The sequence below is a fragment of the Saimiri boliviensis genome, chromosome 2, assembly GCF_048565385.1.
Source record: "Saimiri boliviensis isolate mSaiBol1 chromosome 2, mSaiBol1.pri, whole genome shotgun sequence".
Lineage (NCBI taxonomy): Eukaryota > Metazoa > Chordata > Mammalia > Primates > Cebidae > Saimiri > Saimiri boliviensis.
This window is the reverse complement of record NC_133450.1, coordinates 156,279,904-156,295,492: the sequence shown is the minus strand read 5'-3', so window position 1 is coordinate 156,295,492 and position 15,589 is coordinate 156,279,904. Positions and strand designations below refer to the sequence as shown.

The following is a 15,589-nucleotide window of genomic DNA, read 5'->3' as shown; positions in this document are numbered from 1 at the left end:
TTCCAAGTCTGTTACTGTTTTTTCCCCACAGGGTGGGAATCTCTTACACACATCAACCCGTCCCTCTCCCTACCACAGCAAGGGCTTGGATGGCCAGCTTCAGCAGAGAAAGTCAGGAGGTCTTGGGCAGTACCTAGCTTCCACATCACCTACAGAACGCACTGGGGTAGCACAAACACTTGCTCAGTAATTTTTTTCCCCTAAATTACAGGTTTTAAAAAAAAGTGAACAAGGAAGTGAAAAAGTCTGACAGAGTTTTGAATTCTTGGCATTTCTTCCTCTCACTGGAGCTGAGGGAGGTCTTTTTAATACACCTTTTCAAATGTGGTGGATTCTTCCCCCTGCACCTACGGCCAGAAAGTTGCCTTTTTCCTTTCTAAGTACAGAACAATGGTCTAATTGTACCAAGGTGTTTACAGAAGGTGTTCTGTTTCTGTTAAAAAGCTTATCCTACCCCAAGGTGTTTTCCATTATGTCATTTTACATAATTTAAGGCCTAAACAGAAATTGCTACTTGGAAGGTGCACTACTTCCCAGACAAAAGTGAGGGAGGGGTCCCCAAGACCACTGATGGCCTGTGACATCAGATGGGTTTTACATAATGATATACCTCAGACTAGAAGGTACGGCTTTGATAACATATGGGGTAACTGGGGGAGGGGTACAACCTGAAATACAAGTTTAAAGGCACTCACTGGACTTACAGTTCACAGGTGCTGCTGGACAACTACCTCTCCTCTGCATGGAAGTGAACAGACACAGCAACGTGGCCATGATACCATAGAGCACGAGATGGAAAAGCCCCACCTGCCACTGTGCAAGTGGTCGTTTGAACTCCTGTGCGCACGGCTTAGACACACACATTACTGAGATTTAAGTTGTTGTGCTTCATCTGGGAATCTTTTTCTCATTACCTCCACAAACCAAAAGGCAACAGTAATTCCACATCGATGCTATGACACTAAACTGGTGACTCCATTCATTATAAACTTCACATAAATGTCAGCTTTAGCTTTGATTACATTTTCCTCTTAGAGGCATGCTGAAGGCTGATATGCTAGTTAGGAAACTACATTTAGGGCTGGGCGCGGTGGCTCAAGCCTGTAATCCCAGCACTTTGGGAGGCCGAGGCGGGTGGATCACGAAGTCAAGAGATCGAGACCATCCTGGTCAACATGGTGAAACCCCGTCTCTACTAAAATACAAAACATTAGCTGGGCATGGTGGGGCGCGTGCCTGTAATCCCAGGTACTCTGGAGGCTGAGGCAGGAGAATTGCCTGAACCCAGGAGGCGGAGGTTGTGGTGAGCCGAGATCGCGCCATTGCACTCCAGCCTGGGTAACAAGAGCGAAACTCCGTCTCAAAAAAAAAAAAAAAAAAAAAAAAAAAAAAAAAAAAAACTACATTTAGAAATCTAGTTATATCTTTTAATTTTTTTTTTTCCAGGACCAGACCAAAACTGATATTTAGTGAGGGTCTTTTGTTTGTTCTAGGATTTTTCTTTTTCACCTGCCCAAGCTGACCTGTTGACCGGAATTCCTAATAGATACGGCTGAGGAAGAAATCTTAACCACAGCCGAAATAAATTTTGTTGATATTAGTTAATAAAGGTAAAAATGTGACTGTCTTGCCTCAGTAAGAAAATGTCATGATTTAGAAGACTCACTTGAGGTTGGAAGGATTTTACAGAAAAGCTATCACAATCCTAAAGGAATCAAACGTAGCAAAATCATTTGGGAAGAAAACTTTAAAAATTGGGTCAACATTACAGGGCAGTAGGTGAAGTGTGCCGCTTTTCAGATTCAAGTTCCCATGAAGTTTAGTACATATCATTGAAGAATTTACAAAACCACAGTAGTGCCCCTACTTATCAAGAGAGCCTGAAGAAAACTGAGGCAGTCATGAAGCAGGTGTTAAAAGCATCTGCATTCCATTATTTGCTAGTGCGATCTCTCATCTCAGCCTTATTGAGTATTGATTGGTGATAATTCCTAACAAGCATGGAAATATAATGACCGAGACTCTTGAAGCAACAGCAAAACAGGGTAGGATGGGAGGAGACTTCTTTTTGGTCATGGAATTAGTAGCTGTTAAAATCACCCCAACGGTAAGGCACAGTATCTCATGCCTGTAATCCTGGCACTGTGGGAGGCTAAAGTAGGCTAATCACTTGAGCTCAGGAATTCACGACCAGCCTGGGCAACATGCAGAAACCCCGTGTCTTTTTTTTTTTGAGAGGGGCTTTCTGGCAAAAACTGGAAAGCCTGCTAGATAAATTCTAAAAGAGCTGCAACACTGAAACCCCGTCTCTATAAAAAACTGCAAAACTTAGGCATGGTGGTGTGTGCCTGTAGTCTCAAGATACTTGGGAGGCTGAGCGGGGAGGACCACTTGAGACCAGGAAGTGGAGGTCGCAGTGAGCTGACATCATGCCATTGTGGTCCAGCCTGGTCAACAGACCCAGACTTTGTCTCAACAACAACAACAACAACAACAACAAAAATCACCCTAACAGTTGTAAAGGACTATAGATAAATCATGTCCCTGAGTTACCAAGACAAAGTTCCATATTAGGAGACTGAAAAGGTTCACTCAAGCTCAATAAGGCACCAAGTCTTTGTCCAGAGTCTTAAAAACAATCACACTCTGATAAATGATTTTACTTTTGGTAATATACTCTGGGCTGAAACAGATAATCATGAAGACGTTTATTAGAGGATTCCTTAAAATAATTCGAAGCAGCCAAAACGTTTAACAGTTGTGGAAAGGACAAGTAATAGAATGCAAGAGAGTCTAAAATTACGTGTTTTAAAGAAATAAATGCTTGTTACATCATTAAAAAAACCACAGGATATCAAATTGTAAGTACAGCACAACTTCAGCAAGGTTTTAAAAAAGGCATTGAAAAAGGACCAGAAGGATATGTAGAAGCATAATGAAAAATAATCATGTATTCTCATTCAAGAAAACAAAGAGTTACGATTGAATGTAACTCAGAACCATTTTATCCATAAATAAAGTAGGTCCCAACAAACACTTTAATTGGGTTACCTTTATTGGAAAGTGCTGTAAGTCAACACTCTAATTCTATTTTTCTGAAGAAATGATGTTTACCAATCACATGCCCAACTTTTAGTTACATCACCATTAACAGCATATTTCAACAACTGGCACTTTTTAACTATCACATAAAGCCAAACAGAATTATCACATAAAAGTTTTAATATGTTATCTGTTGCGACCATCAGAATCTGCTGTTTTTGTGTATTTCTTTAGAATTCTCCCATTGCATTTGTTACTACAAAGCAAAGGTGCTTGAAACAGGACATGAGATCCAGAGAAGAGTTTTTTGTGTGTGAGGGAGGGACAAGCATTTTGGAGAAATATTTTTGAGTAGACTGGTCAGCTATCACTTGACTTTTGGAAATACTGGCTTAGGATGGCTACTTTCTGACCCTCTTTTTCTAACTTGACATTCCATAATAGCGAGTGCAGGTACAGGACTCCACTGCCCCACCTGACTAAATGTGATGACAGACAGACACTGGATGACCTGCAGCTTCCTTAGCCAGCCATTTCTCCAGTTTTTGCCAGCTTGCCTTGTAGACCTCAGACCTGTTCATGACTCCAAGTGTGCCTGTCTTTCAAAATGTAAGAATCCATATTCCCTTGCAATGACTATACTGTCCTTTGATCCTTTCCTGCCTCCCCATTTCTTTTCTGTTCGGGAGAGACAGTGTCTTATTCTGTTTCCCAGGCTGGACTTCAGTGGCACAATCAGGGCTCACTGTAGCTTCAACCTCCCAGGCTCAGGTGATCCTCCTATCTCAGCCCCCTAAGAAGCCAGGACTACTGGGGTATACCACCACACTCAGCTAATTTTTGTATTTTTGTAGAGACAGGGTTTTGCCATGTTGCCCAGGGTGGTCTTGAACTCCTGAGCTCAAGCTATCCGCTTGCCTCAGCATCCCATAGTGCTGGGAATTAGAGACGTTAGCCAGCGTGCCCAGCCTTTGCCTCCCCGTCTCTTAATGGTAAAATGCGTCAAAGCTTTTAGCTGAATTGTGACCAAATTAAAAAGCACAAAGCTTCTGCACACAAACAAAATCAAATGCCTCTCCATCTGTGCCCAAGTCCCACACGTTGCTTTGTTAAATGGGAGGGTCGTGGCAGGCACCGGAGTGCTGCTTTTCCCTACAATAGCCATTTTAGTAAATTCTCAAGGAAGACATATTACGTATGATTCTAAAGGAATGAGACAGATTTTTTTTCCCCATGAATATACAAGGACATATATATGTATCCAAATAACTGTGATCTCTCAGAGCAATCCATTTTTAATCAAAACGTTTACAGAGTGGTTTGGAAAACAGTGTGTCAGCCCTGTAAGAAAATCCATTTTGTTATTTCCAGCTGAGCCTCCTTCCCTTCCTTCAGAGAGGGGTCTTTTATGCTGGTGTTGGCCTGGAGCTTGAGAGGCAGAGACCCTGGAGAGAGGGGCTTCAGGGCCAGGCTAATGCTGGAAGATTAGGTGAGGCATTCTGTCTCTCAGAAAACAGACGGACTAAGTTTATTTGTGGGCTGCCCACCTGCTGTATGTGGGTATAACTGGCTGAGCACCATAAATAAGTATCGAGTCACCAGGAGTCAAAGCAGCCTGTTTCAGTAAACATGTAAAGTATCAATATTTGTAATGAGGGCAAAATAAAGCACTGGAGTCCACATCTCCCTGAGCAGATTCTCTTTGCACTAAATGTCATATTTGGGCTCTAACTGAGCATTTCCCAAAGTGTGCTCCACAGAACACCAGCTTAGTGGATTAGTAAGTGTCCTGTGAAAAGGGGGTTCTTTGGTCAAGTTAAGTTTGGGAAATGCTGGGTTAAGCAGTTAAACAGCTGGCTTTCCAGCAAGACTTCCCAGGGCCTCTAATTAGTACTGGGAATCTCCAAGAAGGAGTAGGAAGGCTAGAGTTGGAAGAGCTCAGTCTGGGAAGCATCACTAAACGCTCATGCACCAGACAACAAGGCTCTGACCTCAGGAGGCTGCTATTCTGCCAGATAAACTGTCAATCAACATATGCAAGTCTATAAACGTAATAAAAATAAAAATCACACTGTCAAGCTTGATGCTGGGTCCACACTATCAGAAACAGAATGAATGAAGAAAGGTGCTTCACCTACACCTAAAATGTCCTAAAAGTGCATCTACTTGGTCACACTATTATTTCATGGAAATTTCTCTGTAATGAAATTAAAGCCACTAAATGCAGAGGTGCTTGGGCTTGAGAGCTATCATTACAGCCTCTTGCCATCATTTAAAGAAACACAAGATGTCTGATGCTAAAAATAAATTTTGCCTAAAAGAGCCTGTTGGCTGGTCCTGAAGGAGCAGTCAATACTAACAACATAATGACAACTTCAAGGGCCACTAATGGCCAAGAAGAGAATTCAGCTGTCCTGTGATGGAGTGTGCAGAGCCGGGTGACTACTCACATGCACATGTGCACACAGACATACATACAAGTGCCTTCACACATACCAACTTTCCTGCCACCTGCCTTTCTGTAAATGGCACTGCCGTTAACTGATCACTCAGGGCAGAGATCCAAGAGCTATGTGAGTTCTCTTCCTCCTCCTCCTCCTCCTCCTCTCCTCACACATCCAGACTGCCCCTAAATCTTGTCAATCCTACTTCTGAGTATTTATTCCATGTCTTCCTACCTACTGCCACTTCCTTATTTTAAAGACTATCCTCCTCCACCTGACACATTCTCCTAACGTATGCCTCCTTCAACCCATCCTTCACACACTATCAATGACATTTCCGAACACAAATCTGACTGTGTCCCCATGATCCTCTCTTGGCTCTCTACTTTGCACTGCAGGGCTGATCTCGGCTGCCTGGTGTCGCCTCCCCTCTCCCACATGACAGACATCACACACTGGTCACTACTCGCTCATGTACAGAACGCAGATGTGTCCTCCGTTGGTCTCCTTGAAACAGTGCTCCTAACAGTCACTGCAATGACCACAGATTGAGCTCAGGACCCTGCTCCTAAAAGAGTAAACCAAAATTCCTCCGCTTGGTGTTCAAGGCCCTCCTGGATCTGCTCTGAGGCTTCTCCAGTCTCACCCAGGCTGTTCCCATCTTTCCTTGTCTCCAATGAGCTGATCACACTGAGACGATGTGGTCTCTAGAGGTGGGCCTGCCTTCCATGTCTCCGTGGCTATGCCCCGCATTCCCGCACACACCAACAAAAGCTCCGCCCCTCCCACCCATCCTCCCTTCACCAGTCTGAGAAATTCCCACTCTGCTCAAAGCCAGTAAGAAGCGCTCTCCACTCCTGCCCCATCCCTTCCCGCCACACCCTGTGCATATACATCATTCATACTAGTTACTTGTATTATTTGTTGACATGGCTCTTTCCAATTGTGCTTTTAAAAAAAAAAAAAATTTACTTATGATAGGGAGTCTTGATCTGTTGCCCAGGTTGGAGTGCAATAGCATGATCTCTGCTCACCACAACTTCCGCCTCCTGGGTTCAAGCGATTCTCCTGCCTCAGCCTCCAGAGAAGCTGAGATTACAGGCACGCACCACCACACCCAGCTAATTTTTTTTTATTTTTAGTAGACACAGGGTTTCACCATGTTGGCCAGGCTGGTCTCAAACTCCTGATCTAAGATGATCCATCCGCCTTGGCCTCCCAAAGTGCTGGTTTTACAGGTGTGAGCCACCGCATCCAGCCCCCAATTGCACTTTAAATAGCTCCATTTTATTCATTTTTTTTCTATTTATAATGCAAGGAGCCTCTTTTGACCACTGAAGAAAAGATTTTTTAAAAACTCTTCTGAAGAAAGGGTTAATGAATCATAATACAATCTCCAAACACCATGTTGTCAGCTCAGGCTTATGGGGAAAGGAAGTGTGTGACGGACAGCAAGGGACAAGACAAACTCCAGAGAGCCCTGAGGAAGCTAACGCCAAGCCCCTTGCTACGCCTCTGGAAACTGCAGTTTAAGTATGTCTTTAGTGAAAATGAATTTATCTAGGTCCTAATCATAAACCGTCATATCATCTCCCCTCAAAAAGCCCGGGCATGGCACTGGGGACTGGGAATAAATAGCCTTTAAAGTTATCAATCTACTTTTCATGGTCACATGACCGTCTTAATGGAAGAGGGGAAAGAGGGAACGTTCGTGCCTGTCCCTATTTCCTGGGCTGGGCATTTAGCTTACATCATGCCATTTAGCCATAAGGCCTTCTTTCTAGGTATTTAGGGCTGGAAGTATTTACCCAACTTGATACATTATTTAAACTGCTCAAACTTATAAAGTCAACTATCTGTTGTTTCAATCTCCAAGTCAGAATCTGGACTGAGTGCTTTCTTATAATGGCGAATACAGAACAAAACTCCTGATATTGCTTAGTAGACACTATCGTTTACGTGCCTGGTTTCCAGGTTTAGTCATTGTTTACTGAACTGCAATAAGAAATATCAAAAATTGACAATGTTGCCCAACAGTTTCATCGCCATACAGAAATGGGCAAGTACAAATCACCCCTAGTTTTTAATCTCCTTATGTAAAGAAGAACTGACACAACCAGTGATCTGTGTTCATTCTGAAATACAGGATACATCCTCAGTTCTCTCTCTCCAGTCCTGGATTGGATCCTATGCTGGAGGAAAAAACGTTGGATTGTTATTGGGTCAGCTGAAAGAACTGAAATATGGATGGTAAAGCACTGTATCAACATGTTTTTTAAGTACAGCTTGATTGAAAGGGAGAAAGAAATGTTATTTATCTTATATTAATAAGAGCTCCTAGCCCTGGCATATCATGCACATCCATCTCTCCAGCTCAACCAGCGTCATCTAACGTTCACGCTATCTCTAGAACAGCATTTCTGCTTTCTACACAACAGAAGCAAAGGCATACAGAGGTTAAAGGAGACTCGCTTCAGATGCTTGGGACTACACACAACAGGGAGGCCCACAAGTCACACCCTGAAACCCAACCCATCACACAAACAAGAGACAACTCGGCAACTGCCCTCTACACGCCGTGATCAACTCCGGAATGCAGACACAGCGTGAACATGCACGCTTCTTCATGTCTCGCAGGAGATCAAGTCACTACAGGTGCTTTCTGTTAAGCTTCTAAACCAAGACAGCACAGAGGTAAAGAGGTCCAAGGAGCATACAACAGAAGCTGCACTGGGAGGGAGGGGGAAGCAACAGAAACCCATCTCCAAGATGCTGCAGGTAGGGCGGGCTTTCCAGTAGCACCCAATACCCTTGTAAGAAGTGTACGTATAGAATGGACACAGCCAGATTAAAACAGCACAAACAACTTCAGAAGCCAAGACAGGTGTTTAAGAATATCTGTGCCTCTAACTCCCACTCCAAGTAGGGGTGATCAGGAGGTGACTGAAGAAATTTGCTTCCAAAGGTCGATTCTATGATTTGATCTGTTTCATGTACCGAGAGATACCTGTATTTACAGACAGGGGAATTTGAGACAGATCCTGACCTATTTCCTTCTATTTCCAACTGAGAATTACTGAGCACCTTCTCCACGTTACACCTGCGGTAGAGTAGAAAGAACACTAGAGTCAGAAGACCTGGGTTCTCATCCCCGCCCGGCTCGTTCTTCCTAGGCTGGGTGACCTGGCCTAAGTCATTTTATTTGCCAAGCATCCGTCTCCTCACCGACCTGCCTTGTTAGGAAGATTACATGTGGTTATGTTTGGAACCGCATTCCAAAAAAATTACACAAAATGGGAGGAAAATGAATTTCCTAACCCCTCAGGGATTTTCCTACTTCTGTCAAACACAGAAATGCCTGTGTTTGGAGGTGTGTGTGATCTTGGGAAGGCAGTGCTACTGTGAGTTTAGCCCCTCATTTGTAAAATGGGAAAAACACCTCAGGAAGTTATAAAACTTAAACAGGAAAAAGTGCTTTGTTACAGTAGCCTGCACATAGAGGGTGTTCCAAGCACCAGCCAATTTGGGTTCCGAACACCATCTACCTAGTCAGCTCCGCTTGCCAGAGCTCTATTCCTTTTCAATAGAACGCTGAATTCATGATCTTCCGTGGGAAATGAACATAAACCGCCCTCTGAGGTCTTGGGCACTTCTACAAGCATCTAGGGAAGCCTCTTCAGTTGAGGATTTTTGAAACTGCTATGTTGGTGTCCCTTTGTGTGGCAGCAGGGAAGCAGCTGCCAGGTTTCACAGATCCTGGGCAGACCATCTATCCCTCTAGATCTCCCTCCAGGTGTAGACAGCACCGTTCGGCATTCACAGCCTATGCCTGCCCATGTATAAATCCCTTCTCAGCGTCACTGCCCCATTCTGCTTTAGAGTCGGTGGGGGATCGGGGCGTTGCAGAGAAGGAAAAGCATAAACCCATCAACTGATGAACAGAGAGGTGGAAGTGCAGGTGTTGTCTTTGAAATACACAAAATTATCTGGAATGTCTGAAATATAAAGAGAGCTGGGATGGGTGCGTTGGAAAAAATGTTGGGAAGATCCGAAGGTTCACATTGTGGAAGATAGGATTCTCTTACAATCTTCTTAGAAGTCTGGTCCTCACCAGGTAGGCAACGGGCCACTGTGGAGAGTTGTAAAGTTACAATATGACATGACCAGTTAGGTGCCTCAGAGAGAAGGCAGGACAGAAAGAGACTGGAGGCAGGGCACACAGTCCACCCTGCAGCATGCCAGGCCAGGCCAGCAGCGCAAGGGCCTCAGGAAGACAGGGTGTGAGGAGGCAGATGAACAGCTGCCTTGCAGGGACACTCAGGAGTGTGCTGAGAAGACTCTGTATTTGACTGTGTGTCGGCAATAAGGCACAGGATTGGGAACGTGCGTATTATTTCACATTTAGGACCCTGGGCTAATGATGGTGCTCACCAAGGAGACACAGAAGCCTAAGTAGGCCACGTCATCTCAGAATGTGCAAAAGCGATGGAAGGAAAACCTGAAAACAACAAGTACTACCTGAGACACTTTACAGAATAGATTGTGCATAATTCAGAGAAGCGAGGCGTGCTCTGTCATCTAAGACTGACAGAGATTACAACTCAGTGGGTTCTGAACAACCAAAGATTCCAGCAGCATAATTTCAAATCATTCTGATACGGAGTCCATGCAGGTCAGCCATCTGATTGGCTTAGGGAAAAAATTACCCATTTTTAAAACCCTAAAACAAAGCAACAAAAAATAATACTACATAATGACATGGGTTTGGTTTAAAATATATGTTACTAAAACATATTTTAGAAAGACAGTATGAAAGCCAGTGTAAGGATCCATTGGTTTGATGAAGTCTTAAGATGATAATCAATATGGGAAAGCCTTCGACACAGTAAATACCTAATGCACTTCAAATAAAGAACTTTGTAGATAGATAAAGCCTCGGAAAAAGCCAATGTTTTAAAATAAGAGCCAAGCCCTTCTGGAGAATGGTTGATCACGACATTTTTAAATAAGAGCCCAGCCCTTCCAGAGAATGAGTAGATTCAACACAGTAGTTCAGCCGTACTCAAAATGAGAAAAATGCTACAAGTTACTTTCAGTGTGTATAGGAACTAAGTACAATTAGTCCACAGGTTTGTAGTTTACCAAATTCTTAGAAAGGTGCTATAATGTAGTAAAATATTGGCTCATTTTCCCAGGTAAATGTTATTATAATGTCCTAAATTGATTATAAGTACCAGGTAATGTCATTGTATCCTCAAATAATGGGGCTCATATGATCTCTACTTCCCTGAATTCCCCAGGCCAGCTCCCTCTTCAGTCATATCCCACAGAAAAGCTATCCCTTCCACTGCATGATGAGCTAGTGGGGTCAGTATCTGGAATTTTTACCCTATAATTATATTTAACAGTACCGTGATGGAAATAAGAAAACAACGAAGGAAATAATTTCTAGAAAGAATGAATGATTTTCTCCAATGTGATAACTAAAAATTCAGAACAAGCTGAGTCTTACCACAATTCCCAGAGATACCACCGAGGCTTCTTAAATTTAGGGGCAAGAAAAACACACTCCCATCTGGGGGAAGACAGCAGAGACTGAAGAGTGGCAGGGAGGCAGGAGCCAGGGCTGTGTTCACCAACTGGACGGACCAGGCACTGACCAGGCAGAGGCAGAGAGGGACCAGATACCTGCCTGGTCAGGAGGAGCTCTGCCTACTCCACCGCTTTGATGCTTCTGTCTTCAAAGCTAGACCTGATGTCCAAACCCTTTTACAGACAGCAGGGCTAGTCCTCCTGTGGACTGCTTCTGAAAGAACCATCTTCAAACAATTGATAAGAGAGGGAGGAGGTGATGACACCCTACTTTCTGTTTCCAGTTTCTTCAGGAATGAGAACAATGCTCAGATTTGAAAAGCAAGACGTAATAAATGGTGAACAAAAGCTCCTGATAGAAGAGTTGATAGAAAGAGCATATCAAGCCACTTCAAATAAGTTCAAGTGTCCAGTTGCAAACTAATTACATCCTGGAAAAGCATGTAGATTGCTTCTGCTAATAACATTTAGGAAATCACAGAGCATAGAAATGGCATCAGAAGACTAGAGATAAGCAAATGTCCCAATTTCAATATGAGAACCAAAACTTGAGACCGTTATGCTTGATACTGACCCTCCGTAAAAATTTAGAAGAAATTATTCAGATGCCACAGGGCTATTTAGAAAAGATAAATAACATCATTAAGTGCCAGCAGGAGGTCTTTTAGAGAAAGCCACGGCAAGCTAACCTCATTTCACTTTTTCGGCAGGGTTTCTAGGTTGATAGATTGGAAAGGCTATAGCCATGATATATCATGGTTTTAGCCCTTCTTGATAACGCTGAGAAAGGGTAAATATGGGTGACATGAGAACATGGCTATATGAGTTCGTTGATAGGTAAGCAACCTTAAGGATTACTGGTTAATATATTCCCGTCAACCTGAAGGGGTTTTCAGGGGTATGTCACAGAGACCAGTCCTTTGTCTTGTATAAGTTTCTAAGCAATAGCTTATATCAAATCTTTGGATGACAAAAACTTAGATATGAGAACATTATTTTTTAAAAAGATAAAAATTGAGAGATACAGCAACATGCAAGGATGATGAGACGAAATGTAATAAGGCTGGAACTGCACAGGGATACGAATACAATCAGTAGGTATAAGTTCAAAAAAATGAGGCTTAGTTGAAAGCTAACCTTAGCAGCATTCATGTGAGATCAGATGTGTATGTGTGTTTTGGGGTGGGGAGTGGGGTTTATTTCAACAAGACACATATTCGATGAGTTAACTCTGTGTCAGGGTTGCTGGAAAAAGTAAACACGCTCTTGAGTTCTGTTAAAAGAATTCTGGTGTCCAGAATAAGGAAGCTAACCATCCCACAATTAGCTATCGGAATACCCCACTGAAGTTCTGGGCACCACGTTTTAAATGGAACACTAGGAGAATGGAATGTGGCCAACGTCTAGGTATCAGTCAGAGAGCAAAGTGAAGTGTTCCAACCTGAAGAGGAATGTCCTGAGTAGATAGGCTTGTCGATACATTTTTAAAGTATATTTCTCAGAATGAGAGCACATTCATTCTCCGAGGTTCCAAGTAGAACAAAGAGCTGTCAGAGGGCTGCATCCCTTTTAGTGTAGAAATGGCTGTGTGTTTAGAACTGTCCTTCAGTGTCAAGAACTGCTCTGAAGCAGGCAGGTCACACTGGATGTCTACGTGGAGGTGAATGGCCACATGCCAGAGGTGGTCCAGGGGGACTTATGTGTGTTGTGGGAAGTTGGGCCAGGCAGAGCTAAACATCCCTTCCAACTTTAAGAACGTCTCTAGGAATCTCTCTCTCTTCTTTATTCAAGTAACTACACTCTGTCTCTAGAGTTGGAATAGCTCCATAGACTCTACTCTTCACCATCTTACTCTACATCTTATCCCAGGGGCAATTTTCAAGGGTACAAATGCAAATAGGATGAATCCCTTCTCAAAGAACAGTCTTAGGTTAAACATTACATAAATTGAGAATATGATTTTTTTAAAGCTTCCGAATAAGCAGAAAACAAAGCATGCCTCACAAGGCAAAACAAAGCCTTCTAATATTACTTGATACCAAGTTTTTTCTATTTGTGGAAATAAAATGATGGGGGCCAGTAGCAGCAGCCCAGTACTACCTCTGAATAGCAGTTACTGCAGAAGGATTTTACATTTATGGATCACACAGTATCTGGCTCTTCAGAGACAGATTTTTTAAAGTACCCTCCTTTTAAAAAAACAAGTCCTATCACTGACCAAAAAGCAATAAATACACACATAAATGATCTTAGTTCTTTATGAAAATATCAAGATACACATCTTCCCCAGCATCATGCTTGAACTTTTAAACAACTGTCTCATGAGAGCTGATTAATTCTTCTTATATATCAGTTAAATATGAATGGCGGTTCTTATTTAATATGCTGCTAATCTACATGACTGTCAAAGCCCTAACATTTGACCAAAGTGATGGGAGGGAGGTTAGCAGAGGTGGTATTTCTTACACAGGTAGGCTGAGTTACTATTTTGACTTTAGTGGTGCAAAAATCTCAACACAGTGAAATGTACATCTCCCAGCCGCATTTTCTAAAACCAACCAAAAATATGATACTGTATCTAATTAAGGCTCTCCTAATTTGAGTGCCTCCTACTTGAGTACCAAGTTAAAGAGAAATACAAAATATAAATAGTTAGTGCTTTTTCTAGAGGATTACCAACATGAAATGTATATGAAACATTCAGTGGTGGGAAATTTAGTACATACTCCCCAGAAAGCATCTAAATGTGGGAGCTAATAAAATGTGTCTTACCAGGACACTTTGTAAGGAAAATTAAGTAAAGTAAGTAAATAAAACACAGAAAAGTGAAAAAGAAGAAACGACTCACTATCCGCATGCTGAAATATTTAAATACCCTTTACCTACAGTACAACTAAAGACATACTCAATAACCAGTCACACTGAAACTGCGTTTTCTGTTTCTAGAAATAAAACCATGGAAACCAGCATCAGCAAGGACACTTTCTTTCTGGTACTCAGAGGTCCATTCACCTGCCTGATTAGCCTCAAAGTCTGAAAGACTAATTATTAATAATGAAACTGTTCAAAGAACCTGATTATATTAACCCCTTGATGACACATAAGGACTCTAGAAGCAGACACAGTAATGACTCCCATTTTTTTGGATGAGGAAACTGAGGCTCAGAAAGGTTAAGTAAATTACTCAACTGTCCCATACCCAGTGAATGCCAGAGTCAAAAGCAGGCGGTTAAATCAGGACAAGAGCCTGTACTCTAAACCACTGTGCAATGCTCAGCTGAGGTTTAAGGCATAAAACCTCCTACTACTCTGTATTTTTGGATGGTTTCTAGGAAAGTGGTCAGCCCATAGCCACGTACACCAGCAAGTCATAAACTCAAAGGCTATGGAGCTAGCAGGTAATACCAATGAACCAAGTGAGCCAGGCGTAAAAAGCATGATGGTAAATGGTGGCTCACTCCATGGTGAAGAGATGACAGGGAGTGATGGGGATTGTGGCAACCTAGATACAGCTTGATGCTGCCAATGAAAGGAGGCCACTTCCTCATGCCTACTGACTGCTACCTTAGGGAGAGCTGGGCAAAACGCTGCCAGAGTTTCAGGTTTTTCAAAAGGATGGGGGATGGGGGGGCCTGTTTGCAAAAAATCTCTCCCAGTTTATGTATTTGCTGCCCCCACCCCCACCCCTCAAAAAAACAACATAAAACCAAATAAATCTGTTGGCAATATGTAGTCCACCTGTTGACTTCTTTTATGTCCCTAAGGAAAGACACAGACATCGCCTTAGAATGAAAGGCCTAGCTTCCAAAACTCCAAGGGTTTTCCTGGCCTTTCTCAGTGTTACCACAGCCCTCGACACACTCAGCAAGTAATGAATAAAATGCCTGTCACGTGTCACAGCACATCTGGTCAGAGAAACACATGTTACACTCTCCTGAGACAAAGGCAAAAAAGTTTGATGTATATGCAGAGTGATGCTCTCTACTTAGTACTATTTTGCTTTAAACCAGGGACTGAGAAAATAAGGCATAATAATCCAAGCTGGCTTCTAGAATCCCATCCCTTTCCATGGCAAATATACAAGGGGAGCTGGGGGGTGAACAGAAACGTGAGAGTTACTGATTCATGGTTTACAAGGAATTTTTCATGTTCACTCTAGACAAAGAACGGACTTGCGGTCAAAATCTCCTTCCTGAATTGCTGTTGTTCCCCTTCATTAATGAACGGCTGGTCCAAACCCAAGAGAATGGGGCTGCCCTTTGTGGCCACTTCAGAAGCTATCAAGGGGATGCACTTACTTTTTTATTTATTCTGAAAAAAGGAAAATAGTAAGCACAAAATCTGAGAGACCTTGTGGGCAAAACGGAGCAAGAAATTCTGGCCTTTTCACAAACATCTCCACCTACTCCTCTTTCCCCCTTACAGATAAAAAAGGCTTAACAGCAAAACCCCACGATGGAAAGTTTCTTGCTTTTTATACTACGTAATCTTTATAATTATTTTTCCCTTCC

The 15,589-nt window shown here is 42.7% G+C and overlaps 1 protein-coding gene and 1 non-coding gene across 11 annotated transcripts in view; both read right to left on the bottom strand.

The window, feature by feature from the left end:
- SMARCA2 (SWI/SNF related BAF chromatin remodeling complex subunit ATPase 2) overlaps positions 1-15,589 on the bottom strand; it is a 224,096-nt gene that overhangs the window by 14,324 nt on the left and 194,183 nt on the right. The window lies entirely within an intron of this gene.
- LOC120360741 (U7 small nuclear RNA) lies at positions 2,237-2,298 on the bottom strand. The gene has a single exon (XR_005577167.2). It is a non-coding gene; the product is annotated as a U7 small nuclear RNA (small nuclear RNA).